At 44.1% G+C, this 17,970-nt stretch overlaps 1 protein-coding gene across 8 annotated transcripts in view; it reads left to right on the forward strand.

Moving 5' to 3' along the window:
* Positions 1–209: 209 nt before the first annotated feature.
* CSNK1G3 (casein kinase 1 gamma 3) overlaps positions 210–17,970 on the forward strand; it is a 107,914-nt gene continuing 90,153 nt past the window's right edge. For 4 of the 8 annotated variants that reach the window (XM_075272357.1, XM_075272373.1, XM_075272395.1 and 1 more), the window contains exon 1: positions 211–890. The gene's annotated coding sequence lies outside the window, so the exon portion shown is untranslated. Of the gene's footprint in view, positions 891–17,970 lie in introns of all 8 variants that reach the window. The other 4 variants (XM_075272380.1, XM_075272364.1, XM_075272387.1 and 1 more) reach the window with 2 other exon arrangements.

Consider the following 17,970-nt stretch of genomic DNA (forward strand, 5'->3'; position numbering starts at 1 on the left):
CTGGCACTGACACTTGATGCGCTCACCAGCAGTGACGCACTCAGCATCATACCCCAGCAGTGCCATCCCTATGAGGTGACTGCCTCAACCCCACCGCCTATTGGTCAGCTGCAGCGGCCCGAACCTGCCCCGCCCTCCCTGGGGAATCCCTAAGACTGACACCAACAGCTGACCAATCGCGAGAGCCTGAAGTGGGTAAGCCCCGCCCCCACCCGAAGGTGGCGACGTGCGAACAAGCAGTACTAGAAACACCGCCGTATGGCATTACCATTACTATGTCACGACTCGCCGTGACCACGCCCACATCTCTCCACTGACTGAGATGAAGGCGTTGACGCCTCCGAATGCTTGTCACGTGATTGGTCAGCGCTCTCGGGCAGTGGGCGGAGTTTCGTTGCTCTCCGTTTCTCCCCCACTGCTGCCGCCCCCTAGCGGTGTCGCGAGTAAGGGAGGGGTCGCCGTCTCTTTGGCTTCCAGTTCTTGCAGGCCCGGAGTGCGGGGAATGGGCTGAGCGCGGCTGTGCTCCGAGCCCCTGTCTTGTCGCGGAAGAGGCGGTCCCGCTTTCAGGGGGGGTGGTTTCCGCTGCGCGTTCCCCTCTGACACGGAACATTTCCCTCCAGTATGTGTGTGTGAGGTCCCTCCTCCTCCTCCTCTGGCCATCTTTATTACATTCATTACCGCAAAGGAAGAGCGAGCCGGCCCAGCCTCTTACCGACACAACTACCCCGGAGAGCCCCGAGCATCCGCGCCCTCCACAGCAACCGCTACCCGGGGGACAAACGACGAGCACCGGATACGGCTACAGCACTCTACGTCATCGGGATACCGGGACATGATCCGCCGCCGCTGCTGTGATCAGGACGTGTGATCGATCATCCCCGGACTGCTCGGTGGGTGGCTGATGCCCTGTCAGATAGTGACGGGTGTCCTCCAGGAGGGGTCCCCCCACATCATCCACCCATGTGCGGGGGTGACAGGAAGCAGGGACTCCTCCTGGTCCATCATCTGTCCCAAAGGGACGATCCTGGGCGCTGGGCTTCCTGTTGTGACTTCTCCCTGGTAGACGGGCCGGGCCTGCTGGGGGTTGGGCACATGGATGTGGAGACCATAGTAAAGCAGGCTGTGGACAGTATTTGTAGCTGCTGAGGTCACTGCCAGGTCACACAGTCTCTTGGCTGGACGGGTTGTGACCTCACTGGGCTGATGACGTCACAGTGGCTGCATTGTTGTGCTCACGACCTGTGTGTTGTTAGTGATGTCTCCATCACACACTTCTCCAAGCTGTTGCGGCTCCCTTTCCTCACTTGCTGTTCTCTTGGAAGTATTTTGTTGTTCTCTGGTATCAGCCATTTCACTCTACTGTTCTTTATGGGTTTCGTAGGTGAAAAGAGCACCAGACAACCTGGTTAAGGAAAATGTCCAAAACTGGGGCAAAGTGATGGTGTTTCTCATAGCAACGAAGAACGCTCCCCTGAAAGTCATGTATAATAGAACTGGATGTATTAAAGGGAACCTCTGACAGGTGTGGGGTCTTTAACCAGCAGGTCATGATGTAGCTGAGGTTTACAGTCCTGACCTGTCAGTATGAAAGCCTGCCACATGACCTGGACACTATTCAGACAAGAGAGTGGCCATGTGATGTCTACAGGACGTTCTCTATTGTTTGAAGGATGAGATAATGGGGGAACTTCCTTAAACCAGCTATGCCAGTTTTCTGATGTAAATGTGTGCATCTTAATAATTCAGGCACCAGTCTTAATAAATCCACCTTAGAGAACCTGCTTTGAGGAACCCAATATGGTCATTGAAGTAAATTTGGATAGTACTGGAACAGATTGGACCATGGGATACCCCCTTGGAGGGGCATCAGACGGCTCATGTGCGTGGAGTCTTAGTCTGGGTACACGCCGGGCATGGTACACGACACCTCACTTTACTGCACATGTGCCCGGTGCCATGGTCTAAGTCATGCCACTAAGTCCTTACATTTCTAAAGTTTGCAGAACTAGCCAGTCTTCATAGCTTAACCCCAGCTGTATAGTGACATACTGGTTAGGGCCCACAAACCAAGTGACAAGTTCCCTTTAATATAGCCATCTATTTTATGTCACTGTTCCTGGTTGCTATGGCAGACTCCACCAGTATCTAAGTGCGGCCTATGTCCCAGTTAGTTGTTATATTGGCTTACAGACTTCTAGTATTTTCTGTATGTTTTAGAAGTTTGAAGGGATTTTTCTTGATGACCATAGTTGATCCAGACTTGTTATAACGGTAACATGATGACATTCGGTGTTGTCCCTCCGCTTCCATCTGTTCCTGCCCCACATTGGGGGCGATTTATCAATCTAGTTAAAAGAATAGTTCTTGCTGCCTGTAGTAACCAATCACAGCGCAGCTTTCACTTTGTGTTCTACCTTTGAACAATGAAAGCTGTTTTGTGATTGGTTGCTTCGGTCGCAAGAGACAATTTTCATGAATCTGTATCAGTTTAGTGTATGGACTTGTCAGCCATAGTGATGGCACGTTACAAGTGATGCGGCCAGTCACAGGCATTTCTGGTGACTTCACTCTTTTGTGACATTTTGTCCCAATGGACAAGACATTTTATCGCCTAAGTGAGAGAAAACCAGACAGGGATGAGTAAATGGAACAACTCTTAAGAAGCAAGTATGTGGCCGTGTTTTCTGTCTTGGGTTTACAAAAATCCTAGAAACCCTGGTAAAGGGGATACTTCAAGAGTTAGTATAGTTATAAATAAGTGTTTTTTGCACTGTTATAAGTGCTGTTGATCTGCCCACACCCTGCCATGGCTACTGATGGAGATTCACCACTTTGTGTCCCTATTCACTGTAGTCATCGATGTGCTGTACCACATTATAGCGGCTGTGTATATCGTAGGCGGATGCAGATTTGAAATGATTATTTTTTTTTATTGGCATTCAAAGGGCTTCTTTCATACCCTCTCCTCCATTGACTTATCCACTTATGTGCAGTCCATATCCATTAAAGTTATGGGACATATAATTACGGTCGTACATGCGTCTTTGTCCTGCTCACTGTTTCAGAGAGCACTTGTGGTTGCCTCTACTAGGGACGCACAAGCTTATTTCCAGGACCACTGAGGGGGCCTGACTGCCCCTGCTTCCTATATCGAAGGCTCTTGTTCTGCAGGTGCTGTATAGACACATAACAAAGGGCTGGGTTAGGAATGATGCTATGATAAAGAAATCTGAAGCAGCCTGGTGTTGTTGGGATAGTGGAGGAAACAGCCGTTGTGTAACCAATATAACCCAGTCTATATTTATAGCTGGCACAACCTCTTTATATGGCTTTTGTTCCTGTCTAAGTGATATGGAGGTCGGTTGTCACTAGTGGCATTTTGTCTGTGGCACCACCACCATCATGTCCTGGAGCGCATTACATTGATAAACATCACACGTCTGTCGTGTGTCATTTCTGTACATTTAAAGAAAAAGAAACAACGACTTTGAAGTCTTATGCAAATGAGGCAGTGGGTGCACTGGGGAGGGTATTCTGCTCTATGGAGCACTGCGGGTGGGTATGCCACTCCATAGGGGTTTTAGTGGCAAGAGCAGTCCTCCAGGGAGTTGAAGGTTGGTCTGAGCGCTCCCCCCCCCCCCTTAATGTAACAACTGCCTATAGGGGGGGGGGGGTGCCACACTTGCACTCGTTGTCCAGTTTGTGAAATCCGGCCGGTTTTTGTCTTCTATAGACTATAATGGGGACCGTGTGTTTTCTGTGCGGTGTCCGCAAGAATCATGCGGAGAGGAAAGTAGTTCTTGAAGTACTTTTCTCTACGCATGTTCCGTGTGCTTTCAGAAGCTCACCGCTTGTCAATACCTTCAGTCCGCTTGGGGACCCCCAAACAGAATACCGAGCACAGAGGTGAAGCGGGTCTAATATAACAATATATGCAACATCAGTTCAGCGATTCTGTCCACAGCAGCTCACGTCTCAGCTCCCTGGACACTTTTGAGTGAGTTTTCTAGTGAAAGGTTTGATGTACTGACTCTTAGGGGGATTGTGATGGGAGTCCAAACTTTGAGACTCAGCTTCTTTTCGGCACTCTAGTACAGATGAATAGTATGGCAGTACGTTTGTGACTATGGCTTCACTCAGACTGAGGTACAAGGGAGCCGCATTCTGTTCTTCAGTAAGGTCCAATTGGTCTGACCGCCCATGGCTATGAATAGGTGTAAATTTGACACAACCCCTATAAGTCAGACCTTATTATTTTGTGTAAAGTCATTTGGTTCCTTTGATGCCAGTGATGGGTTTTGAGGACATTATGGATTTTTCTGGTCTTGGAGGCGTTTATGGAAGGATATCCTGTAATACTTGTCTAGCTGCAGAGAAATATTTAGCACATTATCTCATGTATAGAATACATTGTGTCCAGCCAGTAATATTTCTAGTAATATGGAAGGAGCATTTCTCTTAAGTCCAGAAGATCTCTTCATATCTTATTGATTTTTCCCTTTCAGAATCTTTGAGTCACTTGGTCAATAGACGGATGAAGTCTGTGCTTTATGGCGGACTTGTTTATGCGCAGAATGTGATAAGTAAATTCTGTAAGTTGGAAATAATTTTACCATTTCTGGCAGATTTACTGATATATATATATATATATATATATATATATATATATATATATATATAATTTTTGCATTTTTTTAGCAATTTCTTTGAATCAAATGTCTTTTCTCATGTGTAAATGAGTGGTGGCCATAGTTGCTGTTTTACAAATGCACCTTTTATAATATTGATTCCCTATCTTTTTGGATAGGTATTCAATATTAGATCTGCATGATTTCGACCTCCTGGACCCCTCACAGATCAGCTGTTCCCCATTGAAATCTGTGGAACAGGGCTGTAATAACTAAACCCACCACTAAACTTTCTACTTGTTTTAAGATGTTATGGTGAGATGTCTAGAGGAGATAAACCTTAGTTTGAACCCATGTGTTTTTTTCTTGGTCGTACCTATGTGGAAGGCTGCTTTTACCAGGCTTGATGTAATATTAGTGGATCAATGTGAAGGAGCCATTGACAAGCTTATTAGACTAGTAATGCATGAAGAGCTGGTTGACAAAACACACACACTTGCCACCTGATGCTGCAGTTTCCTGCACAGTTCCCTGTGTGGATGGCCGGGGCACCAATGTGCAAAGGAAAAGCAGTGACATTCCTGAACAATCACTTATCAGAGTGAAAGCTTGTTCCTTAAGGATGTGCAGTCACCTTCTGAGATAAGAAAACCTTTGTAGGCTGAGGCCACATGTCAGGGAAAATGCAGCACCTCTAACCGTTGGATGGGGGAAGCAATGCTCTCATTCTCACGTTGGGGACAAAACTGCGAAAAACAATGAATTTTTAAAAAGCTTGTATTTTTAGGGGGCGTTCACATTACCGTTGGTTTCCGTCAGCAGTGTCCGTGGCTGTTGTCCATTACAGGATTTTAGCAACGGACATTAGCTGGTCTGTCTGAAATTTCTATTAATTTCAATGGGATTTAACTTGTCCATTAGTGTTCGTTTACACCCATGTCTGTTTTTTCAAGCGGACAAAAAAATCCTGCATGCGGGATTTTTCTGTCCATTTGAAAAGACCGACAGTAAGTGTCCGTTACTTTTTTAACATTGAAGTTTATGGGCAATGGACTTCTAACAGACATAAGTTACTGTCCGTTATTTTGTGTCCATTTATTTTCGGCGCATGCTCAGAAAGCATAAACAGCAAAAAAAAAAACAAAAATGGACAGTATAAAATAAAAGACACTAACTGATGCTAAGGGTGGATTCACACCTGTTTCACACCAGTTTCAAACCCATTCACTTGAATTGGTTTGCAAAGTGACCATCAGTGAGCATCTTCTGCCTCTCCACAGCAAAACTGTTTTTTAAACCAGACACAAAGTCCTGCATGTCTGACTTTGTGTCCGGTTAAAAATAACCAAAAATGTTTTCACCGCAGAGAGGCACAAAACGCTCACTGATGGTCACTTTGCAAACCCATTCAAGTGAATGGGTTTGAAAACTGACTGTCAGGTTTCCATCTCCCGTCCAGTTTCTCGGGCAGAAGACGGAAACCCGCAATGTGAAGACCGGGCGCAGGTGTGAACCCGCCCTCACTGACACCAAACTGATACTAATGTGTCTGTTTTTTTTTTTTTTTTTTTTACTGATCCTTAAAATAGATCAGTTATAAAAACCCAGACACATAGGCATCAGTTAGTGTCTGTTATGATAGGTGTCTGTTTTTTTTCTTGTTTTTTTTTTAAACGGACGGAATCCAACAGTAGTGTGAACCCTGCTTTACCGGTTTACACATTTTTTTTCCATAGACATCTATGGGAGGAAGGTAAAAATGCAAAACAGAGCGAAGAACAGTCACTTCTGCTGCTTTCTTTTTGCTTCTGCGTTTCCACTGCTTTGTTCTGCAGCGCTTATTACCTGTGATATGCTATATGTGGCCTTAGCCTATGGCCCCATGCACATGTCTTTAGTAATGTAATATACAGGCCCACACACACACACCTGTAGTTTTTATTGATGTCTGTTCAGGACAGTTCGAGGGAGCTGCAAATATGGAGCCAGTTGTATACTAGTCCATTTTTGCGTTTGGTCCATTCATTTAAATGCATTGGTTAATGCATTTTTTTATTTTTACAGTCTCGTATACTGCACATGTTTGTGTGCATGAAGCCTTAAAGTGTTATCTAAGATCAGGCAAAGCCTACCAAAAGGTGGAATGCCAAAGACAAAGGCCCTGTAACCTGCCTGGTAGATCCCTCACCATTCTTGTATTGCTGTCTTAGCCCTTTCTGCTTATCTTGGGTTACTTTGCTGTGGCAGCGATGGGACATATAGAATAAAAAAAAAAAGACTTTTGTTAGAAAAAGTGATTCGGAATAGTCCCATTAACACTGAAGCCACAGGCTTTGGCTCAAAAACGCAACAAGGGGCCTCAGCCTAAGGGCTCGTTCACATCTGCGCCCGGCACTCCATTATGCAGGTTTCCGTTTCCTGCATAAAACAGAGCAGGAGACGGAAACCTGCAGGATTCTTTCAGGATTTTTATGCTCTCCGCCGCGAATCCGGACATGCAGTACTCTGTGTCCGGATTTTAAAAAAAACTGTTTCGCGGCGGAGAGCATAAAACGCTGATGGCTGGACCCGGTCTGTGCTTTCCGTCTTCTTGCATGTAGAAGACGGAAAGCACAGAACGGAGTGCTGAACGCAGGTGTGAACCTAGCGTCAAGTGGACTGTGCTACAGTGCTGACATCTGCAGCCACATCTTTACTGACCACGGAGTTACTTTTTTTTTTTTTTTTCCCCTTTTGGCCTGAATTGCTGACATCAGTTTTGATTGCTGTTAGTTGGTAGTCTGTACTGCCTGATCTAAGGTTCATCCTTCTCCACACTAAGAAGCAGAGACCCGGCTAGAGATGAGCGAACACTGTTCGGAACAGCACGCTCCCATAGAAATGAATGGAAGCGGCCGGCACGCGGGGGAGGGTTAAGCGGCCGACTGCCGGCAAAGTCGGCGTCACAGGTGCTTCCATTCATTTCTATGGGAGCGTGCTGTTCGGATCAGCTGATCCGAACAGTGTTCGCTCATCTCTAGAGACCGCCCATTTGACAGTTTAGCTGCTGTCATTGCAGTTGGTGTTGGCTCCTGATGCTACTGGGGAGGCTGGAATAATAAAAAGTGCTGGAGAGCCACATAAAGATGTGGCTGCAAAAGTACAATCCAATTCCAGTTGTGCGAGGTTGTGATGGGTAATCTTTATGCATGTGATTGATGTGGACATAAGAGCCATCAATAACATGTCATGGAGACACTTTAGTGTCTGTCGCACCTCTACAGGAATGCGATTATGACTATGTATAAATGTGGCGATGTGCATCAATTCTAAGCCAGCAAATGTAAACCTTAGCGTGTGCAATATATTGCTTGTACTTTGATACTTGACTTTGAAGCCTTTGTTTAGGTCCGTTCACATTATTTGCATTGTATGTCTGAGGAATCCATTAGTAGGATTCCCTATCCTATACCTCCAGGGAATCTTCTGATTTGTTCTACCATATAGGTGTGCAGTGTCATTTACCACTCCTAGAATACTGTAGTCGGATAAGCTATTCTGTGCAGCAAAAAAGTGCGTACATATTAGGGGGCGTTCACACTACCGTCAGTTTCCGACAGGTAGTGTCTGCTCCTAGTGTCCGTTCAAAATCTGGCACGGACATTAGGAGCGGACACTAGCTGTGTCCGTGACACTTGTCATTCATTTAAATGGCGATCAGGTGTGTTCTTTTGCACTCCGTGTCTGTCCTTCCCTGTCCGCTTGTAAAGTTGTCCGACTTTTCAAGCGGACAGTAAAAACCTACATGTCGGGTTTTTCTGTCCGCTTGAGAAGTCGGACATCTTTCAAGCGGACAGTGAAGTTAGGGCACGGAGTGCAAAAGAACGCACCCGATGTCCATTTAAATGAATGACAGTTGTCACGGACACAGCTAGTGTCCGCTCCTAATGTCCGTGCCAGATTTTGACCAGACCCTACCTGTCGGACACTGAGGGTAGTGTGAACGCCCCCTTTATGCGGCATGTTACTTTTCTACATGGAATTGCAAGTGTTTTCCCTATAGATTTACTAAACAAAGAAAAGACGCAGAGGAAAATATAGCAAAAATTTAGCAGGAAGAGTGCAGTGTTTTTTTTTTTTTTTTTTTTTTTTTTTTTTTTTTTTTAAATGCTGGCTTTTGCTATGTGGTTCTTTAGCCCTAGACCGATTCCCATTCCACTGGTGGAGGCTTCCATAGCCTATATTACCTAATCCAAGTGGACTGCTATATGCAGGTCAATGGTGGACTGACCATGTTGTTCATTCAATGCTATCCTTAAATTTTGCTACAGACATTACATATTTGTTGGAAGGTCCACACAATTTTCATTGGATCTGTAGACAATGTAATGTCTTTTATGGACCCTAGAACTTTGATTGTTGGCATAGCCCACCAAAGAAGACAGACCTGCCAACAAAGACCCTCTGTGACGGCAATAAATTGATGGGCAAAACCTTGGTAGCTTGGAAATATCCGCCTTTACAGAGGACTTGTGCTCCACCCCTGACGTGTCTGTCAGTAAATACTTGTTATTCATAATGTATTAATTCTGGAGAATTTTTTTGGTGAAGTCCTAAGGCCACAGGATAGTGACTAAGTCCACGTGTCATTTTATTAAAAAAATATTCCGGAGGAATAATACAACGCTGAGTTCAAAGAGTAAGTTCACACTGAATGTTTTTTTTGCAGGTGGATCACTTGCTTCAATGTGAGTCACGCAGATTTTTTTTTTTTTTTTTTCCTTAGCTGTTTTTTTCAGCTAGAGGAAAGTGTCATGACCTGTCTTTGGATTCTTCCTTGCAAACCCCATTCAAATGAATGGGAGGCAAAAGAAAACCGCGAGTAGTTTTATGAAGGCTAAGGCTCCACGGGACGATCCGCAGCACTTTAACTGTGGTGGGAATGCATTGTGGTTCTTCCCACAGCGCTTTGAATAGAAATTTCATGCAGTTTTCCGCCACAGACCATTATATCTATGGCAGTGGTTCTTAACCGGGGTTCGATCGAACCCTAGGCCCTATGCACCGTTCATTTTGTGTACCAGTAAAAAAACATATACCTATGTCTTGAAGTTGGAAATAAATCATATTTGATTTATCACTAAAGAAGGGTTCGGTGAATGTGCATATGAAACTGGTGAGTTCGGTACCTCAAACAAGGTTAAGAACCACTGGTCTATGGGAAAGCCACCGGCATTCCCGTAGATATAATTAACATGCTGCAGTCTCCAAAACTGCGCTGCGGTTTAAACGCCAAGTGGGCATGGGATTCGTATGAATCCCATCTACTGTGCAGATACTGTAAAACACTGCGATTTTTCCTGCGGCATTTTCGCCGCAGGCAAATTGCGATGTTTCCGGCCCATGGGGCCCCGGCCTAAAATGAACAGAGTTAGAAGGCAGTTTTTGAGGTAAATTGTGCCTCAAAATCTACCTTAAAAAAACAATGTGAACCTGCAAAGTGCTGCAGGAAAAACCGCATCTGCAACGCTTCAGTTTATACGGCAGTGCTTTTCAGAGAAAGTCCACAGAGGTTTCCTTGGCTGCTTCCATTATACCTATAGGGAAATCGACGGTGATTCTGTAGGTATAGTTGGCATGCTGCGATTTCTAAAACCACAACATTTTTGCAAATCGCAGCATGTCCATCGCCTGTATTTTTTTTGCAGTGTGTGGATGAGTTTACTACTAAAATAGACATGTCTGGACAGGTGACAGGTTCTGCTGGGGCTTGTTCACACAGGCAAAGAGACTTAAAAAAAAAGTTCCTATCCAATATTCATAAAAATTGGATTGAAATTTTACCGAATGTGTTTATATGAAGAAAACTTAAAATGCGTTAAAGAGAAATGTACATTTTTTTTGGTGCATTTTCTACTCCAAAACTGTTCCCACTAATCGGTGATGAATCTAAAAACCTAAATCAAACCAAAACGCACAAAAAAGTCAAAACCCAAAAACCACACTATAAAACTCAGTGTGAACATGCTGTATCTGCTAGCCCTCTTATCTAATGTTTTTCGGTCCTCTTTGCATCACCGTCACTACCCCTTCTCCCCTCACCCCCCTGTAGGAATTGATCCTAGTGAATGTCTCCTGTCTATTGGTCCTGTATTCGGTAGCTGCAGTTTGAATGGTCTGCACTGGGGCTTTACAACGGTGTCTCCTTGCAGTTGAACTTTCCTCTTTTGCTATTTCCAGTGAAGGTAAGCTGTGATGTTACAGTATGTCACGTGTTCACACATTGTTAACTATATCACTCCCATCACTCCAGGGTTGGACAAATCCCATGATGAAGCTTAGGAGTCGTGTGTCTAGAAAGGATTGGCTCCAAACTTGTGGCCTCTGAAAAAGGATACCGGCCCCTGGAGTGGTGTAACTGGGTCCTAAAGCTGGCAGCTTGTGCTGGGAGTGGAGACCTGTTACTGGTTGTGGTCTACACAGAGTGTTCTCTAAATGTCACATATTATGTTCCTTTCCATGTCTCTACAGCTTACCGCACACAGAAATTGTGTTTGTAAACTTCTGTACTGCGTTAGTTATTTCTACCCTTGGCCTCCGGGAGCAGTGTAGGTTTCCAGCCTCAGTTCATAAAAGTAGGCCCCTCCTCCATAGTAACCAATCGCAATCCAGCTTTTATTTTCTAAACCTAGATTCTGATTGGCTGCTGTAGATGACAAGGCCCCTAATTACTGATTTGGTTCTAAGCTGACTGAGCATGCATGTGATTTTAGTGTGGTCACGGGAGCCGGCTGCTAACGGGCACTTCTGCCAATGGCCTATATTCCTTGAGAACAAAGAAGCAGGTTGAAATTCGATCACCTGTAATGTGAATTGAGCCTTATCTGGTCATATGATCAATAGGCAGGTTGTCTGCAGGTTTACACCTCTATCCATGGCCTTAAGCAACGAGGCTTTAGGGCATCTAATACATATGACATATATCAGCCGAAATAGGTGAGTTTGGTCATTTCGGACGAGCAGTGGGCAGTCGTACACTAATGTCTGCCTGAAATGTGATTGGTAAGGGATGGGCATTTGGTACACTGCACGTGTATGGTATATTTGGCTGTCCTTCACTTTGTACAAGCCCTGATTTAGTCTCTTGTGTTGCTGGTGATATCATTTGTATGAACGTTCCTATAAGCGATTGATCTTTCTTATGTGTGTGGCTGTTGTACATAGAACAAACTATGGGTGAATATCTCAGAGGGTTGACGCATTGACCTAGCAGGACTATTCTTTCTGGGTGTTTCTCTGAACACAGGAAATAATACCTCATCCCTTCATTGGCTAGCAGGGGGATAGGTAAGGTGTTTTTTTTCTTTTCTGAGCATTTTCTTATATTTTTATCATCTAGATAATATCCTTTAGTGGTATGAACTAGGTCCATGTAGCTCTGCTTCTATCCATTGTAAACTGGCTGTAACAGTAGATGACCCTTCAGTCACCGAGCAGCCAGGAAGATCTGAAAGGCTTCACTTGTACTTTTCCTTGTTCACCTTCTCCGTACCAGGTACACACAGTTAACAAGACAATGAGGGATTTGTTTTCACCAGCACCAGATCAGTAAGGCCGCTTCCTAATGTATAAACCGCATTAAAAGCATATTGGTAAAATACATGCCCTTATAGTTATTGTTGACTGAAAAGGCAAGCAACTCCCCCCTCCCTTTTTTTTTTTTTTTTTTTTTAAATAATAAAAAAAGTGTTTTTAATGCATTTAAAATAGCAAATAAACCAAAGTGTGAACACAGCTCAATGTGTGGCATACTAGGGCTGGACAATTATGATCAAAGTCGCAATAAGCGGACACTTTATCTCAATATGATTAATGGCGATTATTTAGGTCTCTCCCTTTTACGGGTGAACTGAAACTGCTGTTATACTTTGGGGTCTCTTCAGGCCCCCTAAAAAGTGTTACTCTCCTCTCCTGGGCTCTGGTGCAACTCTCTGCTGTCTTCTGCGCTTCCAACAGTGTGACTGCAGTCTGATGACAGACAGAAGCACCGAACACAGCAGAGAGTCTCTCTGGAGCCCAGGAGAGGAGAGTAACACTGTTTGTTAGATCGCCTCCACTTATTATATACTCCGAGCCCTGACACCAGAATATATGAACAAAAGTGCTAATATAGTAGTAACCAATGTGAAGAAAAGCACGTTGGTTCTCTTAGTTGATGTTTGATTTTAGATGGCTGTCAAGCAAAACTTTTCTCTCTGCATGTTTCGTACGGAAACCACACAGACCCCGCTATAGTCTTTGGGGTCTGCGTGTTTTCCTTAGGTAACCGCTTTTTTAATGCGTATAGGTTTCCGTTTGGTGGGTCCCAAAGTGGTCTCCCTGAACAGAATCCTGAATGCAGATGTGAACCAGGCCTTAGAGAGTTGATCCTGATCATCAGCTTTGGGTGATGATAATGTAATGTGTATGGCTACCTTTAGTGTGACCTCTCAGGTTGGGAGGTGGGGGTTGAGTGAGGTTAGGCTTTAGGATGACGACAAATCTCTCCTTCTTTTCTAAATCTTCAGTAGTGTCAGTCTGGCTCCTAAATATCACATCATTGTTATAAAGCGCTCTGCTTGCTGTGATCTGTGCACTTTTCTGTACGCTGCATTTATCTGAAACCTCAATGGAGACGGCAGCCATTTTCCTGTTTGTAGTGAATGCCAGACTGTAGGCTTTATTTGTTAGCATACTGCACTGTAGTCTCCATGGGCCTGTAAGTGGTTTGTACTGTAGGTCGGCCCTTGTGACTGGTGTTGCTTAGTAGTCCAGACTTCTTTTCTCTGTTTGATATACTGTGTGTGTGCGTATATATATATATATATATATATATATATATATATATATATATATATACACACACACGCACAATTTTTCCCATTGCCTTTCTGAACTGATGTAGTTGGTGTGAGTCTCAGACTGTGCCCTCGCTTTTCTGTCTTTGATGTTCCTTGTACGGCCGGCTCTTCCTCCTTAGCTGGTTGAGCTTTTCTTCTGACCTTCATTAAGTCGTCCTGACCCTCATTATCTCTCCGTTTAGGATTTGCGTGGCGCTGCGGCTCTACTTAATTCCTCTCCTTTAACTTTCCCTGCAAGTATCTCAGCAGATCAGTGTTTTGTTCTTCAACAAGTCAGGGCATTTTTCTACAGAGATGTCTGAAACACATTGGGAAATGTAATTTACATGTATTAGAATAAACGCAGGTCTGAAGGCCTATGTGAATAGAGAACACCTTTCTGCCTATAGATATTAATCTGTATCAGCTTTGTGGTTGTTTTTATTACATATATATTATATATATATATATATATATATATATATATATATATATATATGGGAAAAACAAGAGGGTAATTCTAAGTTCTGCAAATTTCAATGCTGTGGTCAGATAGTGGCTCTAGGACCATCTGTGAGATTATAAAAAAAAAAATTCTAATTTCATTTTTTTTTTTTTTTTTTTTTTTTTGCAGTGTTCTGGTGTGTTTGTGGTACATCTGTGTAACCATCTTTCAGACACCTCTCCTATAAAGGAACACTAAAGAGGTTGTAGAAATGTTATCCTGTATTACACATAGCACCCAACGGAAATATCTGTATGATCTGGATCTCTGTTCTGATCTTGTACATCAGGGGGCTTTCACATGATGTAACGTGGCGTTGATTCTGACACGTAAACTCGTGTAAGGATCAGCGCTGCAAAACAGAATCCCATTGACTTCAATGGTTTCCGTTTAGCGCGAGTAACTCATTGAAGTCATTGGGATTCTGTTTTGCAGCGCTGATTCTTACACGAAAACCACATGTAGGAAATGTATTGAATAAGTACTTTTGTATTTTGCATGTGCTGTTTGGTGTGCTTTTGTCATATGTTTTTTGGAAGGTTCTTCTCGAGACGTTGACTTTTTCTGGCCCGGATATTAGCTGATCACCATGGAGGTGTCTTCTGGTACTCCCAGCAAGCCGCTGATGTTGGAGGAGTGTTCTAGGAAATGTTCTTAGAACTGATTCAGTGGAAAACCGCATTGCAATATGCATTTGTGAAGAGCTTGGCCTTAGGAGAGGTCACTGCAGACTTGAAGCAAGGCAATGGGATTAGATCTTGTATTGTGTTTGGGTGTGTTATCCTTTCTTGTTAAAGCAGACCCCCAGGCATACTTTCAGAACTAGTACAATGGACATATTTGGGTCATTTAGCATACCAGGAATGGTAATTCCTTTACGCAGCTCCATCTAATGTAAGTTTATGTACACTATAGGTCTGTGACATGGAGCTTATATGTTAACCCCCTCCTCTCCCACCCGGCTGGAGTGCTATTAAAATGCTTTATACACAGACTCTGACTCCTGCATGTGCATTGGCTTCCTGCTGCTGCTGGCACATGCACATTGCACACAGTATGAGCTTCACTGCCATTGTGATTAGGCAGATTCCAGGTATCTCTATTTTACTACATCATATCACTTTAGAGTAAGGCGGGGGGATTAATCGAAAAATAACCAAAATTGAACATCACCCAGGATAACTGACGGAATCTTGTTCACTTCTGTTATTTTGATCCTGTTTATTCTCCTCCCCGGGCCTACAATTGTTAGGGTAAGATCACGCAGGGTTTTGTGGTCCGGAACCTGAGGTGGAGGCCGCCTCAAATTCCGGACCAAAATATGGGTAGCCGCGACTGATTGCCAGTGCGGTGCATCGGCATCCAGTCACGCACTCCGTTACGGATTAGGCCCAATGAATGGGCCTAGTCGGGAGGAGGGAGTGTCTTTGGGCTGAATCGTGAGGCGAGTCGGCCTGAAGAATGAGCATCTCTCTTCTTTTTTCCGGGAGCCGGAAGAACCGGCTCACGGAAAATAGAACTGACCGTCTCCCATTGATTTCAATGGGAGCCGTCTTTTTGGTCAGGATTTTGAGGTGGATACGGCCTTAAAATCCTGACCAAAAAATGTGAACTTATACTCTGGGGTCTCTTCAACCCCATAGAGTATAATTGCTGTTTGGGTTTAGGCTGAACAAAATTGATGTGCAAGTTTCACCCAACACATATTCATGCTGTAAAATGGGTGTGGTTTGGATCGCCATTAATCATAATCGAGGTAAAATGCCTGATTAAGCACGATTTTGATTTCGGTCATATTTGCCCAGCCCTATTGTAGAGTCAATTCAAGGAGGTGGTCTTGCACAGTTGGACTATCCTGATCATTAACATTCAACACTACGATTTCCATGTGTGTAATTGGGCGTAATCTACAGAATCAGTGAGCGTACCATAGAAAATGTGCGCAAAAATGACGGATGAAGCAAATGTTTGGGGTGTGTTCACATCTCCCGGATCATATTTGTGACTATTTTCACTCTTGCTTTATCTAGCTTTCTCTGTTGTCTCCTGAGTGTTTACAGCATGTTGCCTAGGTTTCAGACCACCTCTGCTATCTAGCAGCAGTGACTTTTACTCTACTTCATAGTGAATGATGAATAATAGAGGCTTCTGTCAGCTCTGTAAAGTGCACTTAACTGGAGAGCTCTGATGAGGGTTAGCGTAGTGCTTGATCAGTGTTATTTCTGCATATAAGACCCCATGCATACAACAGAGTGTGCAACTGGTGTGGGGCTGAGTTTGCAGTGGAATCCAGTCGGAGTGACATCTGAATCCATTAATCTCTATGGGGCATTTCAATCTGTTCTGTTTGGATGATTATAGAGCAGGTGTTATCCTGTGCAGTGTCATCAAAACTGATCGGAAGCCCCCATAGACGTAAATGCATCATGGCATGCACTGAGATGTCGCTACAAGTGTCATTCAACTTCATCTGCTCCTGCGTATGGGGTTTATAGCTAGAGATAAGTGTTGTGTTTAGTCTCAGGAGTATGCTTATGGACTGACCTGTATATCAAACACGCTAAGCCCATGCAACAAGTTGTTACTGAAACATGTAATGGAGAGGAGACGGGACAGCAGGTGAAACCATTAGGTGATAAAACCCTTTAAGTGATAGAAAGTAGGAGAACTAACACAATAATTCTTACAAATAAGTTTTTCACCCAGTCAGTGATTGAGCCAAAATCCAGAGTGCAGACTACACATAGAACAGGTATAGCTGAAAGATTTGCACCTTTTCCATGTTTCCCGCTTCTTCTGGTTTTGGCGCACAATCGCTGACCATGTGAAAGTAGCCTAAAGGTTTAGAAAGTCGCTCATGGCCTCACGTAGTTGCCTCAGTTGGGCTGCTTTCACATCGATGTCTGTTCTGATCTATCAAACCCCCCAGAAAGCTGACAAAAGGCCTTCTGTTTTCATTTTAACATTGATAATATATATCCACAAATCTAAAGGGGATCTTTGTGCTGCTGTATCCTTATGTGATGGCTTTTTCATAGCAGTCACAACAGACTTGCGCTTGTCTGTTTATATCACTTTGAAATATTAGCATTTTCTTAACAAACTGCACGTCTGTTTTAAAAACAATGGCCGTCAATAGGGGCATGCATGTCCCTTTTTTTTTTTTTTTTTTTTTTTTTTTTTTTTTAAAGCCATATTCAGACGCTGGAAGTATAAGTAATTCCTGTATACTTTCCATTTCTTTTGTAGCCATTCTTGGCTTTAGCTCAAATAAACACAACAAAATCTGCAACAAAAAAAGCTGCGTTTCTGCACCCTGGGGTTTTGGCCTAAAATGGTTATCCGGGTTTAAATGACACTTTAACGCTAAGGGCCCCTTTACACGGAGTATACGCTTGCAGATTCTGAACGTGTAAATGTTCTGAATCAGCAGCGTTTAAAACAGATCCCATTGCTTTCCATGGGAAATGAATGGAAAAAAGCAGCCCATTCATTTCTATGGGGAGCGCACACATGCTGGCTCCCATAGAAAGCAATGGGATCTGTTTTAAACGCCGCTGTTTACACGTTCAGAATCAGCCAGCGTATCCTCCGTGTGAAGGGGCCCTAAGGCCAGGTTCTCATCTGTGCACGGGTTTCCATTCGGGGAGTCCATTTGGGGACTTCCTGAACAGAAACCTAATCCACATAGAAAAAAAAGAAACGTCCGAGAAGTGGTTGCCTTGTCCTGACAGAACGTACCGGTACGTCCAATCAGAACAGAGCAGCTGCACGGAGATCGTGCAGCTGCTTTCACTGGGAGCTGGCTATAACTTCAGCCGGAGCTCCCAGAGAGAAGACGGGGAAGGTTTATTCCCATCCCTGCCTTCTCGATTGCTGTGTTTACAGCTATGCGGCCGCCCTCTGACCCGGTGGTCACGTGATCCGCCGAGAGCAGCGTCTTGCAAGAACTGCTGGGTCCTAAAGGACCCAGATCAGC

Source organism: Leptodactylus fuscus, chromosome 1, assembly GCF_031893055.1.
Source record: "Leptodactylus fuscus isolate aLepFus1 chromosome 1, aLepFus1.hap2, whole genome shotgun sequence".
NCBI lineage: Eukaryota > Metazoa > Chordata > Amphibia > Anura > Leptodactylidae > Leptodactylus > Leptodactylus fuscus.